The following is a 24351-nucleotide window of genomic DNA, read 5'->3' on the forward strand; positions in this document are numbered from 1 at the left end:
TATTAGTGCCATGAGTATTTTGAGAGTTTGAATGGCAGAAAAAGTCGGGGGTGCCTGAAGAAAACTTAACGCAATATATCTGCTCTGCATTGGAATGTGATACAGAGACGAATTAAAGTCTAACAATAGCGAAGCATTGCGGAGTCATCTAGTAATGATATGACAGATCTTGAACAAAGACCTTAAAGAACTTGAATATTAACTGTGAAATTTGAATGAAAATTTACTTTGAAGTTTCAAGTTCTGTGAAAGAGTAGATAAACCTGTCAAACTTTTACTTCTTTCGCCGAACAGTTTGAAAAAAGGTTTTTAATACAGGATGTGTTAGTGGCGAAAAACATTTTAACATAGCTCAAATTCAACCCAAATTTAAACATGTTAAGTGTTCTGTATAAATAAAGAAATTATTTACTTAATTTTGGTCACCAAACACGGCGAAAGCCATTTTAAGCAACGTTTCGATTCTGAATGGTGTGTCTGAATGGTCTATCACTTGGACCAGAACTTACTGCAAATACACTATGGCTATTCAATTCACATCTGTTCATTTAAATCGAGAATTCAAATCCGCTTTCATTCATTCGGCTTATATTCATCTCAGCAGTCAGGTACTCGTTTATACCTGCCTAGCCATTATATTAAAGATTTCCCTCGTGCGAAAGAAACGTCATAAATTTTTTCTACTAAACGAATAAACAGTCTGAAAAAAAATAACATGAGAAAAATGTTTTTTTCTTTTTCAGTAGCTTTCGTGCTCTTTTACTGCGCTTTAAAATATGTAAAATATATTTCTCGAAGATAAACTCCAGTAGATGGATTCATCTGGATTCACTGACTTGCAGGTTATAAGTCGACCCAATAAAGTCACAATTTATCAGCTGCTTAAGAATGATGTGACCTGAATCTTATCCTAACCTTGCTCCAAGAAAATACCGCGCATAAAATGAAGACATCTTAGACTTAAGAGTATAAACATCTGGATCATGCTAAGAGCTAGTAGATGGATATTACTTACCTACTGTATGCAATCTATAGGTTAGTTTTGAAAGTACAGAGTTTTTGTGTAAAATGGTTTCTTTTATTTTTGATTTTGCTGTCAATGTATGCATAGACCTCATCTTTTGCTGTTAAAGTAAGCAAATACCTCATCTTTTGCTGTTAATGTATGCAAAGACCTCATATTTTTTTGATATTAATGTATGCAAAGATCTCATATTTTGCTGTTAATGTATGCATAAACCTCATCTTTTGGTGTTATTGTATGCAAAGACCTCATATTTTGCTGTGAATGTATGCAAAAATATCTTATTTTTCCTCATCTTTTTTTACTATTGATGTATGCAAGGACCTCATATTTTGCTGTTAATGTATGCAAAGACCTCATATTATGGCTGTTGATGTATGCATAGACCTCATCTTTTGCTGTTAATGTATGCACAGACCGCATCTGTTGCTGTTAATGTATGCAAAGTCCTCATATTTTGCTGTGAATGTATGCAAGGACATCCTCTTTTTAAATCTAAATATTTATTTCAGACTCAATACTTTGGAAATTAGAGTCACAATTGGAGACCTTCGGATGGAAACCTCTAAGGTCACAAATCGATTATTTTTCAGGAAGGCAATCAAACTGAATATTCTACTTAGGTTTTTTTTAAATTCCAAAGATATTTAAACATTGAATAACCTTTTATGAACAGAACAGGTTTTACAAATATTAATAATAAAGTATGTATAAAGAAATATTAATTATAAAGTCAACGTGACATTTGCTGTTTTGCACAAGATTTGTATTTTTGTAGTTTTTTTCTTAAAAACACGTAGAATTTATATGAACATGTAACAATTGACAAACGTCAAGCAATGCGTGATTGTAGAACTGTGCAAGCCAAGTAAGGCTCAAAACACACTAAGCGTATCTTCCGCCGCGTAGTGCACAATATACGCGACGCAAACTATGCTTTAGTATGGCTGTAGCCGCGGAAAATACGCAGAATATATATTTAATCGCGTAAAAAGGCCAGCCAGTGTGCATTCTGATAGATTGGCGACTAACGACGTATAATACATAAGGTGCGGCTGTGCAGGAGAATTTGTATGTAGAGCGATGTATACGTGTAACGTGGCATATGGTGACCGGATAAATCATCAAAATGAGAACTCATAATATCTTTAAAAAGTTATATAAAGTCATGGAAAGTGATGAATCAAAAACTTTACTAACTTGGTTAAGTAGGTTAGGTAAGGTTTAATTTTTTTTTCATCTTTTCTAATGATTTTATATCACTTTTTAAAGGTGTGTTGAATTCAAATCAATGAAAAATCAAAAATCAACGGCTCACAATTGTCGATGTGTTGATTTATCATGGAACCGTGACGTATACATCGCGCAAGATACGCCCAGTGTGTTTCGGCTCTAATAGGCATTCGCGCCAATATTAAGTTACAAATTTTACAAAGTACCATATTTTTGACAGCCAATTTCAAGGACGTGTTATTTTTTTGAAATATTTAACAATAAGCGTGACGTTGGCGCATGAAAAACAAAAAAATTTAAACAGTTTTTTTTTCAAAAAAGGTTGACTTTTGAGTTTTTTACACCAAGAACTTCAAATGATTCAGGCGTTAAAATTTAGAATTGTACACTAACCCTTAGAAAAGTGTAAAAAGATTTGTTGGTTATTTATTTAATTGATTCAAAATAGGGTTTATTTGTTAAACTGAATGAAACAAAAATCACATCAAGACATATAATGCCTTTAAAATAGCCGTGGGGCCTATCTTTGTTTTATTTCAAGTGTTAGTAATCCTGAAATGGCTTAAATTCTATTATCATTTTCTGAAATTATCTGGAGTTGGGTTTTGTCTCCACGAATTGTTTTAACGGGTTCATCTGGATGGGCACTCTAGTATTTTGATTAATTTGAAACATAAAATAATAGACTGCTGGACAGTAAATGCTGTAAATGTTTAACAATTCAGAACCGAGATACCCAACTGAATTCAAATGTTTTGTGATACCAACTTGTTTGCAGATTAGTAAAATAGAATATAAATACAAAATAATCTGTTTATTTCGGTGCTTTGTAAAAAAATACAATAATTACTACAAACATTTAAATCTGCCGATTTAGCCCGCTTAGATTTGAGAGAGGAATGTTACACATAGCGAGGATATGTACCGACTGATATACCGGGCCTATGTGTGTTACAGAAGTCGCTGGAAAGAGTTGTAAAAAAATGAAACGGTAGTCGAACACTTGCCACCATGAATAATAATAAAACGTTACTTGAATTGCGCTTTGTGCAAATATCTAGTAACATGAAAGAAATTGTTTTTTTTTGTAAATTTGAGGTCGTGCCACCTGAAGATGTCATCGCAGGTCAATAAAATTTTGTGTTTTTTTCTTACACAGTATAGGGTCAATGATTAGACATAAAGGTATTTTGAAATTCAAAAAATACACTCCACTTTGTGTGCACTGTTCCTAAAAAACATAGGCATGCCAATATATAGACAGTAAAATTCTCATTCAGAGTCTACTTATTATACCACCAATGAAAAACCCTGAAAGTTTTCTATTGGTGGATATATTTAGGCAGTCATATGACGTCACAATATTTCGGTTCCAATTTTCGATCAGAGTTGTACCACCCTAGTTTAGCTGTCTGCAATCTACCGAATTATTGAATAATTTCCTTGATGATAGTCAACATTTAAGAGGAGCGAACAGTAGGGGATGGAAGAGAATTCTGTATTTGATTGACAATAAATTATGCTTGTTTTGACATTCACTTGAACACAAAGTAATTTGAATCCAACAAATAGTTGAGTGATGATATTCGCCAAAATAAAACACACTTCAGACAACCATTGTTTCTTACCTTGTTACGATTGTTACTAAAGTTTCTTGCACGTTCATGCTAGTGTTGGGGCAAACAGAGTTATTCATTTCGAGATGATTTAAATTTAAATTAGGAACCTTATAACTGTGTCATTATTAATACACGACTTTATTATTCAATACAAATATTTCGACACTTATATTAACTAGTAGATCTGCGGACAGTTTAGTAGCCTCGCGTCCAAAAATTTTGTTCTTTTGTTAATTAATTAATTTACTGGACAATTTGTATAGCACCGCTCTTGTGAGATATCACCTCAGGGGCGCTTTACAGTTGATGCAGGTATTACAAAATATATAAATATTTTAAAAATAAAGTAAAGTTAAGTCTGCACCGATAGAGTCCACCGCGTCCACCAACAGTGCCAGCACGAGGTTCGTCATCCGTCCAGGTATGTGTCTGCTGCTAATAAAGCGCTGACACAATATCCTCAAACAGATACCAAACCTTGGCAGCACCGCTGTGACGTTCGACGAAGATAGAAGATGGAGACTCTGCAGCAAGAATCCTATGTGGTAAAGAAACTGGACCAGCTGCTGCAGCAAGAGAGTGAGTCTAGCGTTCGGCTCGGTTCGGCAACATAACGAAATTGTCGAACAAAACCCAAATGGTGACCGGATAAATCATCACAATGATAATTCATCACATCTTTAAAAAGTTATAGAAAGTCATGGAAAGTGATGAAACAAAAACTTTATTAACTGGGTTAAGTAGGTTAAGTTAGGTTAGGTAAGGTTAGAATTTTTTTTCTTCGTGTCTATGACTTTATATCACTTTTTAAAAGTGTGTTGAATTGTCACTGTGTTGAGATATCATGGAACCCACCCAAACATAGTAACATAATAAATGTATTTTTGTTTTGCGATCACCATATTTAGAGGAAAAAATCTATCTATTCGTACAGTTTCAAAAATTATATAGGGTATATCAGCACGTACCCAAAAGACTTACTCCAAATAAAATACACACTGTTTATATAATAATCCTATTAACTACTTGAGGGTTTTCTTCCCCCCCCCCTGTGTGATAATTTACAAACCACACTATAATCTTATCTTCACCATATACAAAACTTTCCATTGAGTACACTTTCCATTGAGGTGTCAACGTTACTATCGAGCAGAGTTAGTAAAAATGCTATGTGCGAGGTCTGAGGGTGACAAAGGAATAGCTGATAGTTTCAAGTGTTTTATCTTTCAAGGGATGCTTGAAAACGTATACTTTCAGTGGTCATTGATTCATCTAAAATACAGGTTTCTTAGTAAATTACAAATTACTTACCTACAAGGAGAAAACCTACTGATGTAATTGATGATTGCTAATTTATTAAAAATCTCTTAAAATTGTTATTATTTTATATTTTTTTAAGAAAGACAAACATTCCCAGGTTACGAATAACCCAACAATGTTTGAAAATCTCCTACTACCACCACAGAAAGCCGAAAATGTTGCTTGTGTTGTGATGGAGGACTTAGCCATCAATAATTACTTGCAATCCGGTTCAAAACGGGACTGCAGGCCTTTAACGAATGAATCGATAGGTTTCCTGGTATGAGTTGAGATTTTCACGGCCAAAAGAATTATAGTGATTTATTTTTGGGTTATTATGCCGTGTTGCGTTATCTCCTTCTTTAGCCAACGTTTCGGACAGCATTTCAGTGTCCGTCATCAGGGCAGATTTGTAATCTGATTACATCTGATTTCATTTACAATCTGATGATGGACACTGTAATGCTGTCCAAAAGGTTGGCTAAAGAAGGAGATAACGCAACACGGCATAATACCCCAAAAACAAATCACTATGATAGGTTTCCTGTTAAACATTTAGTAAAAAATGAAAGAATTATCGCGATGTCAGAATACGTGTTCATAAATATCATTGTATTTTCGCATTTATTTATTATATATTATCAGGACAAATGCAAGTGCATGAACACGCGTTTAGATATATTAGGAATGTACTAAAAGTAGTAACTCATAATTCCAAATTAATAATTGTAAACTAAATATACATTTGCTAATTTAACATTATTTATTGATTGAAAGTGAACGTTCAGAACAATAGGAATAAAAAATAATATCTGGAAATAAATATTAGCATTTCACCATAGTTTCCAAGCTGACAAGTGACATAGCGCCATCTATGTAAAGATTGTAAAGCATAACGTTTCACAAGAACAAACATCAAAGTGTTTATGTAAAGCTTTGAAGGGTTTTCGATAGGGGTCCGATGTGGACAGAGGGAGCCGTATAATGCCCCTTTCCGCTACACACCACTTTATTTTTTTGTGAGTGACGCATCGGACCTTTCTATGAACAGCCTTCATGGAATGATAGGTTATAGGCTTATAATATTATACACGGTGTTAAGTTCGGATACGTATCTGACTTACTGTAAACAGTGATTCTTGAGGTTATTTGTAATAATAATATTATTTTTTTCAACCATACATAAAAAAACAGTAGGTTCGGACAATTATGGTACATTGTTTCCTTACATTGTATCTTTTTTACGTTAGAATTTTTAACCTCACTAGGAAAAGCCTGTGTTGAGGTTAATAATTTTACAAAATAATAAAAATAACACAAAGATTAAATATTAAGGCGATGCACTTCGTCGTGTAATATTTTAAATTGAGCCGCTATCAATAACAACCCTTACGTAGATGGCGATAAGGTTTAAATTCCCGCGTAACACTATCCGCCTGTTTTGATTTATGCAAGAAAAAAACATGGCCAAAAAGTGCCTGTTATTTTATTTTGTGGATGTTCAGGCATAAATATATTTTTTTTTGATCATTTTATAAATAACTTAATTTTCCACATTATAAAATAAAATCACAACCGAAAATGGGTTCGTAAGTAGGAGATGTTAAACTTTAAAGCAGTTTTCATAGGCCTTATACATTATTTTTTCTGGGCTTATAAAAAGACTTATCTACAAAATACTCGATTATTCAAAGGCCAAGATGTATTCTACTCGCAGTATTTAATTAAAGTATCTGAAACATTTCTAGGCGACCAAAAACACATGATTTTGCATTACTGCGTATGGCATCGCCTTAAGAGAACAATATTGTTGCATTAATGTTTCTACGAATTGGGTACCTAAGTGGTACCCATTAATCCAGGCAATTCATTACAGTATAATGTAGTAAATATGTAGGGTGACCATGATATACTTTGATATGTGATTGCAAAAAATGGTTTTAAATTATTTTTAAAAGGAGGAAAGAGAAAAAACTATTACATTATTGAAGGAAAAACATGAAAAATTTACCTTTACAACAAATTATGCCATTAATTTAAAATGACACGGACATGGTTTGGTTGGTGCGTCGGGTAGTCACTTGGCTGATTGACAAGTGACGATATTATGTGAGAGATTTTTGTTTTTGTTGGAATAGTATAACTCGCGTCTAAAGAGTATATTTGTAATTATCTATTTCATAAATGAAAACAATTTTTTTTTCAACTCGTAAGGTTTGTAAGTACCTAGCCTCTTAAATACCCACCTACCTAATTATGAACCATAAATATTTTACGAATATTTTTTTTGTTATTTCAAATAAGGAATTATACAATAAATCCACGATCAAGCTGAACTCTGGCGGAGTAAAAATGAAGTATCCAACTCAGCCGCCATCATGAACCGGAACCGGAACGTAGCAAACAAATTTACAGACAGACGAAATGCCAAATGGTCGGGTTAATATAGGACTTAAATTGTGTTGGCTTAATTACTTTTAAAATGATTAAATGTTACACTTAATATGTCATGTAAATACTCATTCTTTTTTCACCCGGTTCACCCGGTTACGAAAGAAACGGGCTGTGACAATGAATAAAAAAGTTTTTTCCCCGCGGCGCTATAAACATGTATTTTAAAAATATTTTTTATTTAAAAAAGGTTTTCTTTTCGGGTAAATTAAATTAGAAGTAATAAAAAAAATCAGCCATTCCTTCGAGCCGGATTTGAACCAGCGGCCTATGGATATCTATACAACTTTCACATTACAGTCCACCGCTCTACCAACTGAGCTATCGAAGGTGATGACGTCGTCGCCAAAGATGTTTAGTATATTGATAAGGAAAATAGACATAGACACCGTAATAACATGTTTGCGAACCGAAACGCGAACCGAGCCACGAATTACGGGAAAGGAACGAAGCAACTGCAAGCGACTTATCGCGCCATTTGCGGCTACTTACTGCCTTTCCCATAAGTTGAGGTTCATCTCGGCAGATCGGCTCGCGTATATATGCGTAGCATAAGTTCTATATATTATAATTCTTATCTCATTCTTATAACATCTTATCTAAATTTTCTTTTTATTTCGTAAATACTGTTATCATGCAAACGTTAATTTATTTTGAAATATTTGTGAATTCTCATCTCTAAATAGTACAAAATACTTAGTTCTTCTAATATACGCAACGGATTTTGATAGGGTTTTTACCATAGACATATGAATATTAGTAGACCTGCCCTAAGTGATTAAAAGCGTATTATCCCCACTCCCCATACCGGTTCCATTGGAGCCGGCTGGGCTCGCGTATGGCCTCAAGTGAAATTTGAAAACGTGACGTCATCATTCTTGTGCGAACTATGGTCGAGGCATCCTCGGTTCATTTTACGAAATAACACGGCAAAATGTTGACTTGTGATATGAAAACTTGTAAAAATAGATGTGAAAAAGAGAATAAACCCAATTGTCGTATTACATTCCATAAGTAAGCATTATTTTACTTTATTTTAAGCTTATTCACACCGTATTATATGGATCAGTTTTAGAAACATATACTATCACATCACAATGTAGCGATTCTCAAGTGTGCTCATCGTTGTTTACTGGGGTAAGTAAATTATGAAACATTTGTAAAAGTGTCTTAACTAAATACTCTGAAACTAACTACGACTCTGCAAACAGAAGAAATTTACTTTGCCGAATTTGGACTTCGCAAATTAGTTCATAACGTGGCGAGTAATTTGCGCTCCCATGTAAAAATGTCTATTCATTCAAAAGCAGATTTTACTTTTAAGAACTAAATGGTGATATTATAATGCGAGATGCCTATTTACTGTCAGATTGATTTATTGACGAATCACAGTCAGCTTAACCCCCTTCGTTCTTCAACAGTTGATTTTACCCCTCGCCATTATCTTCTCGTCTATTAATTCCTATGTCTGTGGTTTTCACTATCATTTGGAGAATTTCTTCCAAAAGGTTTATGTATATAATACATGCATATTAAATTTATAGAAAGTAGAGAATAGTCGATGTTTTGTAATCAAGTAGTAAATAAAATATTTTCGCTCGCTTACATATTGCTAACCCTGCTAAACCTTACTAGATACATCTACATAATGTACTACGCATTGTATATCTTAAAAAGGCCTACAGAAAAGTAGGCGATGGCATATGTCTATCTCCTAAGAATAACCCCCAAACAATACAAACAAAACCTGCTGGTCTCTCCACAACATCAAGCACACAAGCTAAAACTGGAACCATTTTCGCTCAGCGACAATTTTGTTTCATCGCTCCTAAAATATACAATGCATTGAACACAGGTATAAAGTCAAACAATTATATATCCCTTTTTACTATCCGTGTTTAACATTGGCTATTTGAATAGGGACGAACTCTCTTTAAAGAACACTTGAGTTCCTAACACTGTTTAAAAAAAAATTTCACTCTATCGTTTAATTTTTATTTTTTATATCACCAAATTCAAATGTGACGATGTTACCGTAAATAGGTACATTTCTAGATAAGTACCTACCATGATTAACTTGTAAAAGAAAAAAATTATAAAACTGTTGGTATAATTTTGCATATACTTCAGATGCTAAAGCACCCCAGGCTCCAGACGGCTGGAAGCAGTCGTGACTCTTAGTTGACAAACACATAAAAAAGTATTATGGATGAACAAGGTTGACAAAACTAAATTAATTATTTTATTTTTTTGTTTACGGCCCATCTCCGTTGTTTCTATTATCTATGGGAGATAATCAACACAGTATCCTTTGATTACGTTCTGTTTGAATGACTGACCATCGAAATCAACCTCCAACCCTTATTGCACCACCCTTCCCGTGTTCCGTTGCGACGGGTAGTTCGTAGGAAGCTTATAGAATTTGACTATGTCAACAGAGAAGTCAATTGAATTAATGAAGCATTAATGTGCTGTGAATACACATTGATTAAATATTACAACTATTAAAGATTATACGAGCTCGTAGCTTCAATGAGTTTAATTCAATCATTTAAACTTTTAATAGGTTTGGCTATGAAGGTTAGTTAAAACACGGTTATTTATTTATTTATTAATTTTCGGCAAATCGACAACTTACATTTATTTCAGTTTGTACATTAGTTTTATTTAGCCAAAATAAAACCAATTATGGTTTTCCTCCCTGTGACTTTACCCCTACTGAGACAGCATAATAAGGAATAAGTGAATTAAATTGGTAAGAAAGGTATACGAATTTAAAAATTTATAAAAAAAAAAGATTATACAAAACAAAAAATTTACAAAACAAATCATTTAGCAATACATTTATAGCCATGGAGAGAGGTTGTAAATATAAATCAAATCATGATAGAAAAATAGACAATAGAGACATAACATTATTCACAAACCATAAGAGAAATATTCTTTTATGGACCTCTTGTATTTGGTAAGTTCGCAACTGAAAATATCCACCTTGGATAATACGCTATTGTAATTATTGCATATGTTATATGATAAGTTAGATTTGATGGGTTATCAAGGTGACAGTTGAAAAAATATATGATATGATATAATTAGCTATTTTTTTATGCGAACATTGCACAAAAGTCCCAACAATCCGAATACAGTGCGCATCCCTGACATCCCCAAATGGAGCACAGAGAAAAATGATCCTGTTAAAAAAGTGATAGCATGCCAACTTCCTGATAAAATATTAGTTAATCAGAACATATCGAGAAAACGTGTTCTTTTCCTAATGTGAATTAAAATAACAATAATTTTGTAATCTACTTTAACGCGTGTTTCAATTGTTCCTACTGTTCCGATTTTCAAAATGACATTTAAATTCAAAGTAAAACCAAGTTCTAGAGTTCATGGAACCTGAGTTACAGACTCACAACCAAAATTAGTACTTTTTAATATCGCCCTTCTCAGCTTTCATCAAAGATAAAATTCTTAAAACCGAGTTGTTCAGTATAAACCTTTAAAGAAAATCGCTTTTCCTTATCGTACCAACTTTATATTTGTTGTCACGGAGACGAAAATTTATGTCATGTTTTGTCCTTCTAAGAGGATTGCACGAAGCAATATAAAAACTGCATAGCTGCTCTTGAAGAAAACGGCGTGTCGTAAGGTGACTTTTACAACCAAAACCACCAGCAAGTCAGTCCTACACGTGTAAGACAGAATTCAGCATTTCTGTTATTTTGACCAATCACATGAAATCTGGTGCAAGAGAAATAGCCGACTTTGCACGAGTATTCGAAATGACGGTTTATCTAAATAGTGTTCGATAGCAGAAGAGATTTCAAATAAATAGTTGAACGGTTACGATGATACTGGATAAAATATAGGTATATATGATTTTCCAAGTATTTGCGTACTATAAAATGTAAATCTATTCATTATATCTGATGTGGACTACTAAATTATTCATCGGCATCAAAAACTTTTGACGGCCCCCGTGGTTGAGTAGATACGATACTCGGCTATGAATACGGAGGTTGCGGGTTCAAATCCCGGCGTGCGCAAGTAAATTTTATTTTATTTTATTAATTTAAAAATAATATAGTATCCACTATATTGCGACACGTTCCAAAGTGGCAGTTGTTCTTCACTATCTAAATGTAAATGTAGATGAAAGATGTATATGAAAGATGTATATGAAAGATGTATATGAAAGATGTATATGAAAGATGTAGATGAAAGATGTATATGAAAGATGTATATGAAAGATGTAGATGAAAGATGTATTTGAAAGATGTATATGAAAGATGTATATGAAAGATGTATATGAAAGATGTAGATGAAAGATGTAGATGAAAGATGTATATGAAAGATGTATATGAAAGATGTAGATGAAAGATGTAGATGAAAGATGTAGATGAAAGATGTATATGAAAGATGTATATGAAAGATGTAGATGAAAGATGTAGATGAAAGATGTATATGAAAGATGTATATGAAAGATGTATATGAAAGATGAAGATGAATCACAGTATTCATTACGTAGACAGTATTGGCGTAAGCATCACGTTGGGATGCGTGGCGGCTTGGTCACATCACGTCGGGATGCGGATCTGTGACGGTTATATTGTGGTCAGCTGGTGGTAAAGATTAAAGATCACGGATCTTCCCGATTCTCCATTAAGATGATTGATTAAGGCCTTTGATTCATTCGATGATTTTCTCTTTGCGTGATTTTTAACAACTAATGTCACTGAGCAATAAATTTAAAAAAAATGTTTACAATAATAACCAAATGAAAATACCCAGTCATATTTATGTGCTCCTGGTAATTTGTTCTTATTGGCGGTTAACGTTTGAAAGATATAAATTTTGAATTGTATTACATTTTTAAACTGAACTTTAGGCTAATTAAGGTGGCTAGTCATCATAATCATTATGGCGCTACGCCCCAGGGTCAGATTTGGCCTCCTCCACAAATGCACTACATTTATCACTGAGCGCGGACTCTTGCCTGTCCAAATTCCTTCGCGACCTGCTCCAATCCTCTTCATCGCAATGAGTTCACCTGGGTAGCTTCCACTGGTGCATCCACATTCCACATGTTCATAATTTATTGGAGTTATTTCAACATGTCCAGCAAGAAAGTAAAAAAGTTAAAAAAAAAAGTCGCAGTCAAACGGCGCATGGCCCTAGCAAAAACCTCAAGGGCTCTGTGTTAGGTGTTTGTTAAATCAGCGCGTTGGCCCCTTGGAAGTCAGGGTCCGGAGCGGACTGCTCTAATTGCTTGTGCACAAGACAGGTCTTTTGGGACCAACAGAATAATAATGCTCTTGTGATTGAAAAGATTTTTAAGTCCATGGTATATTTTTACTCTGTATCATCAATTTATAAAATTTAATAAATGTTTGGATTGTATTACGTTGCTAGACGAAAGCCCCAATAATAAATTAGTAAAATATTCGCATCAGTGTAAAGTGAGAGTTTTATGGGGCTTTGTTTTTAACCTTGAGAAAGTTTCTCCCTAACAGGAGTTTGAAACCGGTCCGTGATTTACGCCTTATTGCCATGAAATAGTTTCTGTATTTTGATCTTAAAATAATAATATTCGCCGAACCAGTTGTGCTAAGAGGTCATAAACATAAAACTAGCAGACCTTGAAAAGAAGTTTGTTCTTCGACGTTCTGGCAGATCTTTTTGTGATTTGTGACCTAAGTTTCGGCGGTGGAAAGGGATATTGACACTTCGAGAAGCCTTAAACCTACTATGATTGATGGTAACTTGAAATTTCAGAATATTTTTGTCCTACCGCTGAAAGCTTCGCCTTAATAATATATTTACTTTAGTTACGTTCTTCGTACCTACACATGTAAAAAGAGGTATATTAGATAGGTATGTTCTGAGACTTACTTCAGCGGTTGTCTATTCTTAAAAATATTTAATTTATTTTATTTCCTTTTTTGAACTTTCCAAAAATTCGATAAACACTTTATAAAAAAAATGTTTAAAAAACCTCATTATGAAAATTACACGAGAACTGAATATAGTCAGGTTAGGTTAAGTTGAAAGGTTACTTAAATGGCTTTAGTCGTGATTGGTGACCATATTTACCATATATTGTGAATAGCCTAATATTTCCCCACTTTCCTCTTCCCATTCTCCTTCCCCTCCTCACTTCAGCCTCACCACACACTCCAATTGGGGATGCCATAGTAACACTAGCCCCAGACGGTTGGGAATAGTTGGAAATTTTGTACTGTATTCACATGAAAACGATTTTCTTGTTTATTGTATGAGCGCCTCTTAAAAACTTATTTAATGTTCCTCCTATGATATTCATAGGAGGAGCATTCACTCATGGCAAAATTACTACAATTTCCTATTTTTTCAATGTTTTCTATAAAGTTACTCTGCAAATATAAGTGGGTATCTACCGCATGATGTAAATAATTCTCAGTACGGGTGGTGAGACCCACATTATCAAATAATGTTTTAAAAAAGTTATTATGTCAAATAGATATAAAAAACACATCTTTTTACTTCAATCCAAAACTGAATACAAAATATTATTTCGTTTTTACGATAACTTTTTTCGATATACGACAAGACAAAATATTGCGAAGAAAAACAATTTACCGGGAATTTCTCAGTTTTTGTAAAGAATTCGGATGTCACATTCAAATTCGAAGAATTCACATTATTAACTATGCACAAATAATGATAAATATATAGATATAAAATTTTCCAAAAGAGATAATTTAAAGTTTATCAAACGTTGATTATTAATAGTGTTTTCATATTAAATTCCGATATCTGGCCCAACTTTATTGTTTGAGATATGAATCGATTTGTAATAAGCAGTTTTTGTGTGGCTTTTTTATTTCGTAACCTTCAAATGGTTTTTCAAAAAATTGGTTTTCAATTTTTGTTTTTTTTTTAAAAGAAGCGAAGTTAGCAGTCCACAACGGAGTTCTGGTACCTACCTTGATGTATGTAAGTGAGGCATGGAACTGGCAAAGAAAGGATGAAAATAGATTGAATGCTGTTGAAATGAGATCCCTGAGGCGTATGTGTGGTAAAACCATGTTTGATCGTGTGAGGAATGTGGAGATCCGCAGAGTGCAAGGCTGATGTAAGCGTAATGAGTAAGATTAAGAAAGGGACGCTTAGATGGTTTGGGCATGTAAAGCGAATGAGCGAAGATAGGATTGGAAGGAGGATATATGATGCAAATGCGAATGGTAGCAGAAGTCGGGGTCGCCCGAGTAAGACATGGCACGATCAAGTGAATCAGATACTCGAGTCGGGCCAGGTCAAGAGTCAGAATAATAGAATGTGTACGAGACGATGTATGAATGTGAATGAGGCACGAAGTGTGTGCCAAGACCGAGTTGTTTGGCGGTCCGTCCTCTCTGCCTAAACGGCGTGATGGTTAGTTAGTTTTTTTTTTTGTTTTCATATGACAGTTTGAAAATAGCCTTGAAAGCCGAAACAGCTGTAACAATAACAAAAACCAAAAAAAACTTGCAGAACTTAATAATTATATTAAAAATTTGATTTTAAATGAATTAAAAAAAAATAAATGGAGTTCTACGAATTAAACAAAAAAACAAAAAAATAATAAAAATAGAAAATATATATTTTTTCAAAAGAACTTTTTCACTTAGTTTCGTTTACGAAGACAAATCGATCCTTTTGGCAACCCGGGGCAGAAGTCTATATGCGTATTATGCTATGACGCGCTTTACAAAAATAAGTGTTTAGCGGTTTCTGTAGCGCGCGTTAAAGATAAAGACTTCGATATGATAAATTGTTAGTATGAAACCACGAGCACAAAAGTGTCGAACGTCGTTTACCCACCCTACTGCAAATGGCATTGGCGTGCGGTTTGGTTGTATCTCGGCGACTGTCGGTGCGCTTCCATGCCATATCTCCCATTATTTCTAGTATGTATGGGTTACGGTAACGCATAATAAACAAATATGTACATTCATCCGAGAGAAATAGTTATCAAATTAAAGACGAATCTAGCTAGAGATCAGCTGCTAACGGATGTGAAAAATTACAATAAAAATCAACAAAATACCGAAGACAAACTTAACACATTGAACATTGGAATTGCCGGTCCTCGCTCGCCTATCTACGTTTCCGAACAACTGACCTTTCGATCAAAGCAGCTCTGGTTTAAGACACGCCAATATGCCAAGGAACGTATGTTTCGATTCGCGTGGGTTAAAGGAGGGAACATATATATTAGAAAAGAGGCGGGATCAAATGCTATTCTCATTTCCGATGAATCAAAATTGTCAACACTGTGATAAAATTGTACCAATTTCGCTCTCGAGGTATATTTCGTCTCGCTTGTTTACTATTATATTTAGTCGTTGTTCCCGCTTCATCAAGTCTATTGCTTTCCACTACCTGCTAGGAACTTGTATTATCACCAGCTTCATAGTAATTTTAGGTGTCAATAAAACTAAATTAGATATTGTATTAAAACTTATATTATGCGAAAGTTTATCACAGCACCACGTTAATCTAAAATATAATAACTATGTTACGCAATACTACACTTATTTAAAATATACTAAATATGTTTCGTTTACCATATGATAATTATAATGATTCCGATATAAATTATAACACAAATGTTATTTATGATCTAAATAATCTAAACAAATACAATTGGGGCTCATATAGCCTAAAAATCATTCATCAGAATATCAGAAGCATTTCAAAAATCGATGATTTTTTATTATTTCTTGATCAATTTAATTACTCATTCGATGTTATAATTTTGTCGGAATGTTGGATAAATAAAGAATACACCTCCAAAATTATACAAAATTACTCTGAATATCACACTAACATAAGTTTAAATAAATCAAGTGGAATCGTTGTTTACATCAGAGACGGAATACAAGCACAAGTAGATGAAATTTTATTATCACAAGCAAACTGTCTGAAAATTGTTTTGAACAACAACTTATGTATCTTTGCAATCTACAGATCACCCGCTTTCCAAAACATCGACACTTTTTTGAGCTCACTTCAAGCAATCATCAATAGTTCAAAAAAAATAGAACGTCAAATCATCATAGGCGATCTCAATATTAATACTCTTCCTGAATACCATCGTCAATATAACGATTATTTATGCCTGCTTACTGAAAATGGATTCATTCAGACAATTAATAGCCCTACTCGAGAACAGGGCAAGAGTAAATCTTGCCTAGACCATATCAATGTTAAAAATGTTAACCTAATCACTTCATTTGTTTTTCACACTACAATTTCAGACCACTACACCACAGCTCTCTGTCTTAAAAACAAACCTCCCACTGATGCTAAAATTAAATATGTCCCTCGAACAAATTACAATAACTTAGTCGAAGACTTGCGATCAGAAAACTGGCAAAACGTTCTAGACCAAATTGATACTGACTCAGCAATGAATGAATTTATCACAAAATTACATTCATATATATCTAAACACACTAGTAACATACACATAACAAATAATCAAGTAAAACTCACACCTTGGATCTCCCCTGGCCTTGTCAAATCTATTCACAGAAGGAATCAATTACACGAAAAGGCGAAAAGATGTCCTGAAAATATTTTAGTACAAGCTCATTATAAAAAGTATAGGAATTTATGTAAACATTTAATTAAATCGACCAAAGAAAATTATTATAAAAAAATTATTTACGAAAATAACTGTACGCCAAAACGTCTGTGGGAAACTTTTCGTAATATATCTAAAACAAAAATTAATAAATCTTCCGAAATTAAATCGTTGTACATTAATAATATAAACTGTTCAGACCCAAAAATTATGGCAAATTTTGCCAATAATTATTTCACTTCAGTGGGAGTCACTCTTGCGAAAAAAATTCTTGATAAACTTAATACTACTGAAATTGATCTCGCTAAGTTTACTACCTCTAATTTCGGTCATAAAATAGACAATGTACAAACAACGACAAACGAAGTCATGAAAATAATTGACGATCTTAAGTCATCAAATGCTTGTGGTCCTGATAAAGTCTCATCAAATCTGTTAAAACTTATTAAATCCTCAATCGCAATACCGATCGCGTTCATTTCGAATCTAAGCTTTAAATCAGGAATATTCCCCAATCATTTAAAACATTCAGTAGTTATATTGCTTCACAAAAATGGTGACAAATCGCATGTACATAATTACCGGCCAGTTTCTTTGCTAAATTCGGTCTCGAAAATTATTGAAAAAATTGTGAAAAATCGCCTTAGCACATATCTGGAAGATAATAACATTCTTTCTAATAGACAATACGGCTTCCGACCAGGTTTAAGCACAGAAAACGCTATCGCTCACCTGACAAAAATCATCTCTAATAATATCGATGGAGGAATTAAATGTACTGCACTATTCCTGGATCTAGCCAAAGCGTTCGACACTATATCACATAAAATTCTGTTGAAAAAACTACAGTGCGTTGGAATACAGGGTCAACTATTAAAGTGGATGGTTAGTTATTTAGAAAACAGAAGCCAAAGAGTGAACATTAATGATACTCTAAGCGATTCAGCAAATATTAAATTTGGTGTACCTCAGGGAAGTACTCTAGGGCCAATTTTGTTTAATATATATATTAATGAGCTATGTAACAGTTCCCTTGCCGACCACATTATTACCTTTGCAGACGATACGGTCTTGTTATTTGAAGGTAAAAACTGGAATGAAGTTCACAGTAAAGCAGAAGCTGGTATAAACAGTGTTAAACAATGGCTTGATAATAATCTACTCACACTCAACACGGAGAAAACAAAATTCATCCGCTTCAGTGCAACTCAAGCGGGACAACCAAAAGAAACACAAAACATTATTATACACCACTGCAATAACCTAACTACTTGTAATTGTAACACCCTAGAATGCGTAGATAGTATAAAATATCTAGGAATTATGATAGACAAATTTCTGAGATGGGACCTACATATAGACTCAATTTCCACAAAAGTCAGAAAACTTACTCATCTTTTCCTGGGCATTAGAAATATTCTCTGCATAAAAGATCTTAAATGTTTATATTATGCTCTGTGTAACTCATTACTTGAATATGCATCTTTGGGATGGGGCGGATGTACCAAAACAATACTGGATCCCTTAGCAAAAGCACAGAAATCACTGCTAAGGGTCATCCTAAAAAAACCATTTAGGTACCCCAGTGATGTATTATTCAAAGAGATACGAGTTCTTGATGTCAGACAACTATACATAAAAAAAATTATATTACACACTCAAAAACAACGTCACCACTACCCTTCAATTGATCATTATCACGACACTAGACATTCAAGGAGGAATCCAGTTGTTCCACCTACTACTACGACATCCTTTGCCCAAAGACAATTCTATTACCTTGGTCCAAAATTATTCAACCTCTTACCCGATTTATGGAAATCGAAAAGCATAAGCATTCTGCGTAAATTAGTTTATTATTGGCTTCTAGACTTGGGAAGAGTCGAAAGCGAACTTATGATGACCAACAGATAAACAAAAATGTTCTGTACTCACATTTATTCATTGTTATTGGCAGTTAAATAAAAAATTCCTACCATGCATCTGATTTATAAAATGCGATTGATAATTTTTGTGATTGATAATGTTTATACAATATGTTTTCATGTACCTTGTTTATATGTTTCTTGATTATGTATATTATATTATATGTACCTTGATTATGTAAATTAATACACAGCACAGTAACAGCGATCAAATTAAGAAACCCACCTAATATTTTTCTTATATTGTAACTATAAATTGAATTAATCTAATATGTTATCATGTACCCTGATACAGTGTTCCTTAATTGCATATTATTACATGTACCTTGATAAAATTTATCAGGTGTTTTCATAAAAAAAACTAATATTCGGGTGTACAAATATGTCTGAAAAAGTTTTTATTTTGATTACTTTGATAAATATATATGTATATAGACTACATTACAAGCGTAACTATTAATGTAAAGTATGGAAATATAATTCATAACAGCAGCGTGTACAAATGTTAACTAAACCAGGCAATTTGGCTGTCCTAAAACGGGAAAATTTCCTAGTTGGACAGCCAAAGCTTCCTTAATATGTATGTAATTATTTGTATCTAATAAATAAATAAATAAAATAATAAATAAATAATAAATAAAATAAAATAATAAGTAACAAAAAAAAGAAACCGATTCCTTCGAGCCGGATTTGAACCAGCGGCCTATGGATATCTATACAACTTTCACATTACAGTCCACCGCTCTACCAACTGAGCTATCGAAGGTGATGCTCATGTTGCGAAAAATGTAAGCCAGCTTGATTAATTCAATAACAACTATTTCATTACTACTAATAACTAATGCTAATCACTTTTTGCTACTGATAAGAAATAGATTACAATAAATTGTGATTGCTTCGTCGATAAATCATTTGAAACTAATGGGAAAAACTTATCATACTACATTATCTCTACCTTCAACACTAGCGTAGGTATATAAGTATAAATTTATTTCATATTTTTGTAGTGAAATATCTTTTTGAATAAAACCTCAAATTTCAATATTTATTCTTAGGAGCAAACGAAAAATGTGAAACATAAAAAGATTCAGTTGCGTTTAGGAATTGAACATAAGACCTCAGCCTTGCGGGGATCTGCTCTACCACTGAGCTAATTCGACCCAAATATCAACTTCGGTCATATTAACTGAATCATACTTCGACTAAGAACTACCATGGCCGAAGAGATGAGAATGAATATTTTTCTGTTTTACATTTTTCGTTTGAGAGTTAATAATAATAATAATATTGGAAAATTTTTATAACGCCGCTTTTGTGAGTTATCATCTCAGGGGCGCTTTACAGTTGAGGCAGGTATTACAAACATTATAAATATTACCAAAATAAAGTGAAGTTAAGTAGAATGTAAGTAATGTGAAGAACAGGAACAGGTGACATGAAGATAGAAGATGGAGACTCTGCAACAAGAATCCTAGGTGGTGAAGAAACTGGACCAGCTGCTGCAGCGAGAGAGTCCACCAACAGTGTCAACACGAGGTTCGTCATCCATCCAGGTATGTGTTTGCTGCTAATAAAGCGCTGACACAATATCCTCACATAGATAACAGACCTTGGCAGCATCGCTGTGACGTTCGACGAAGATTGAAGATGGAGACTCTGCAGCAAGAATCTTAGGTGGAGAAGAAACTGGACCAGCTGCTGCAGCGAGAGAGTCTACCGCGTCCACCAACAGTGCCAGCACGAGGTTCGTCATCCATCCAGGTATATGTCTGCTGTTAATAAAGCGCTGACACAATATCCTCACATAGATAACAGACCTTGGCAGCACCGTTGTGACGTTCGGCGAGTCCATCATATCTAGTCTCTATTAAAAATAATACTAAAGCGTTAGCTACACTACTCGCTTCGACGCTTCGACGAAGTCCTCGACGAAGTTAGCCGAAGTTCGAAGTGCGTGCCCACACACTCGTGCAACTTCGCGAGTAACTCAGTCCAGTCCTTTGACTCGGGCGCATTTACCGACAACAATCGGAAGTCGGGCGAAGCGAAGCGAAGTTGCCCGAAGCGAAGTGAAGTTCGTGCCCACACTATCGTATTCGGTCAACTTCGATCAACTTCGCGAGTAGTGTAGCTGGGCTTTAATAATTTGGACGATTTATACAGCGCCGCTCTTGTGCAAAATCACCTCATCTCTCCTAGTATATTTTAGTCTCTTCTAGTTACTTCTTAGCTATTCATGCCACTTAGTGCATCTTCTCGACTCTTTTAGACTCTTTCCTCTCCTCGCTCTAATACCTAAATAAAACCATAAAAAAATAAAAATTACAATTTCTTCTATTGTGTCGTGATCCAACGATTTCATACCTCTATCTTAAACCTATAGGGCTCGCTTATCGCAGGCTATCATAAACAAACTCTTGAACCAAAGTTAAAGTGTAGTGTATGTTTTTCATCTGAAACAGAAAACATAAACAAAAAATAAAACAAAAATAAAACAAACAAAAACAGTTTCAAATCTTTAATAATGTTATAATGTTAAGGTTTTACTCAATAAGTTGTTACCGTATAAAATTTTGAATAATTATCCTAGACTTGTAACAAATTCAATAGATGTCGCATATAAAAAATAGAAATTAACGTGTATGTTCAGGACACTATCTAGATTGCAATTAAATTTGGGTAGAATCTTGCAATCGCGAATAATTGAATATGAAAATGCCAAAAAATTAAGAAAATGTTCCTAGTTCTAAGTCGAAGTATGATTCAGTTAAATATGACCGAAGTTGAATTAGCTCAACGGTAGAGCAAAACCCCGGCAAGTTCCTAGGTTCAATTCCTAAATGCAACCGAATCTTTTTTCTGATTTTTCTGTATGCATTTTTGGTTTGAGAGTTGTTAACATTGTCTTGAATGATTGAATATTAATTTATTCAATATATTTTTTAACTATATAACTAAAAGTCGTGGTTCTCAAATTATATTGTGAAAATATAGTTGCTAAACTTATGTAAGAATCGTGGCTCCCTTTTCAGGCACAAGAACTCCCCTTTTCTGATAAGGTGAACATAACCAATGATGATCTAAAATGTAATTTTGTTATATATTTGTGTATCTATATTCCTTATATTACAATAAAAAAATGTATTCACAAATATTTATCGGATAGGAAACCTAAGTATTAAATCCTGGAATTGTCCTACCTACCCAATGTACCCACCCTTAAAATGTTACTATGACCGTAATTATTGTTACAAGAAGAATATGTCATAAACTACCTTTCAATTAACCAGTGTAAATAAACCAGGAATGATGTGTGAAATGAATAAGACCGCGGGATATATTTTTTTTATTCAGTATTCTTCACATTAATCTTAAGTGAAGCATCTTAAAGATGGCATCCTCAGTGACTCCAACTGCAACGGCCGAGTCCCTTTTCACCTACATATATTCCAATCTGGGCTTATATTGTGTTTCAGATATATTTAATTTTTGACTTTAGTATATACTTGCTCCTGATGAGGTGAAATTTGTTCATGAAACACGTAGAGGTTATATACTCGTATATATTAAAGTGATGAAAACAAAGTTATTTGTGTTTTAATATAATAGGTAATTATCTGTCCAGTAGCCGTAATTAATTTTGCAAACAGTTATTAATTGTCCTGTATATTATTAAAACAGCAACTACATATAGTTTTGGACTGGTACTTCGAGTGAGGTGCAAAGGGCTTATCCCATTAACACCTTCAAAGGCCAACTTATACAGTGGAGTCGCAATTTTTCGACACGATTGATCACAGTAGGTTAAAGGCTTCTGAATGATTTAGTCAATGTAGTAACTGTCAATGCCCCTTTCCACAGTCGAAACCTAGGTCACAAATATATTTTTTTTCACACAAATCTTGCAAAACGTCCTTGGGCCTCAGAGAAACAACAACAAAAATAACAAAAAAACTAATGATTTCGCAGTAAAATTAAAAAAGATTACTATTTTAAAAGTTTGTCAGTAAAAAAACAAACAGTGGAAATGAAAGTATTTCTCGTATTCCACGCGTATCCGAGGTTGTTAACGTGAGCACAACCCTTAATAAAGATTTTTTGTTATTTCTCAGAAACCTGAAAATATACACACAAAACAACATAACATCTTTTAAAATTACCTTCTGTAACAAAATGTGTAAAATACTTCCAGAGTTCAATCGAGAACACTCAATTTCAACAAAAAAAGTAATCACAACCAAATCTTACGACATTGTAAAAAGGAATACTAATATTTAGCATTGTCCCAGATAAATTATAAATTGTATGCCCCTTTTGATTAGAATCTATTTAACTAAAAAAAATCTATTCTATAGAATACCTCAACGTAAATATAACGCTTTTAGAACGTGAAACAAAAATAATTTCATCACCCCCGATGTACGAAAAATCTACGAAGAACTTTTTATCATACGCAAGTCTTCCGTTAAGTCGCTTTTTGAACGACAGAGATTTATAGTTTTAAAATTTTCTAGTCAGCGTAATGGAAAATAGAGACTTGGAGCATATTACGAAAATTTGATTCTTTTAAAATTCCCACGTTCATGGAATATTATTACCTTGAATTTTGAACTAGGTTCATAGAGTTTAGGGGTTCAAGGGAGTTCTTAGCTCTACCTCAAGTTTCAATCGCCTTCTAGACTGGGACTCGGTACATAAAAACAAATTTAGTTTTTAGATTTGGAGTAAATTCTCTGAAACTTCATTATTGTTATACAAATAATTCATATTTAGTTTATAAATTCTCAAAATTTGTACGTCCCACTAAATACTCCCCCTAAATAATAATTCATTTATATATTAACCAACGGAGTTACGTCCAATTTACAATAGAATAACATGAAATTTTATTCAAAAAAATGTAAATTAAAGAGTAAAGAATGGTATCAAAGCAATCACAAAATATAGATAGTCAAAGAAAAAAAAAAATGAAGTGACAAATCAGGTCAAGACTTCTCTAGAAGTCAAAATATTTATTTAAATATATAAATTTCTTCAATTGTTTAGTGACAGATAAAAATCATTTAGACTTTTACCGTAAAAATCAAGGTCTTGACTTGAGTAGAGAAGTCTAAGCATTCTGGACAATGGTGAATTATAACCATAATAAGTTGAATAGTGATGGAGGAAGAGCAGTTCATAATTTCT

General features: G+C 33.5%; 2 non-coding genes across 2 annotated transcripts; both read right to left on the reverse strand.

The window, feature by feature from the left end:
- Nucleotides 1-7866: 7866 nt before the first annotated feature.
- Nucleotides 7867-7957, reverse strand: TRNAY-GUA (transfer RNA tyrosine (anticodon GUA)). Its single transcript is given in 2 exon segments — nucleotides 7867-7902; nucleotides 7921-7957. It is a non-coding gene; the product is annotated as a tRNA-Tyr (tRNA).
- An 11882-nt stretch (nucleotides 7958-19839) lies between these two features.
- On the reverse strand, nucleotides 19840-19930 carry TRNAY-GUA (transfer RNA tyrosine (anticodon GUA)). The gene is given in 2 exon segments: nucleotides 19840-19875; nucleotides 19894-19930. It is a non-coding gene; the product is annotated as a tRNA-Tyr (tRNA).
- Nucleotides 19931-24351: the final 4421 nt, after the last annotated feature.

This window comes from Hesperophylax consimilis, chromosome 15 (genome assembly GCF_061612785.1).
Source record: "Hesperophylax consimilis isolate HC1 chromosome 15, BYU_Hcon_1.0, whole genome shotgun sequence".
Classification (NCBI taxonomy): domain Eukaryota; kingdom Metazoa; phylum Arthropoda; class Insecta; order Trichoptera; family Limnephilidae; genus Hesperophylax; species Hesperophylax consimilis.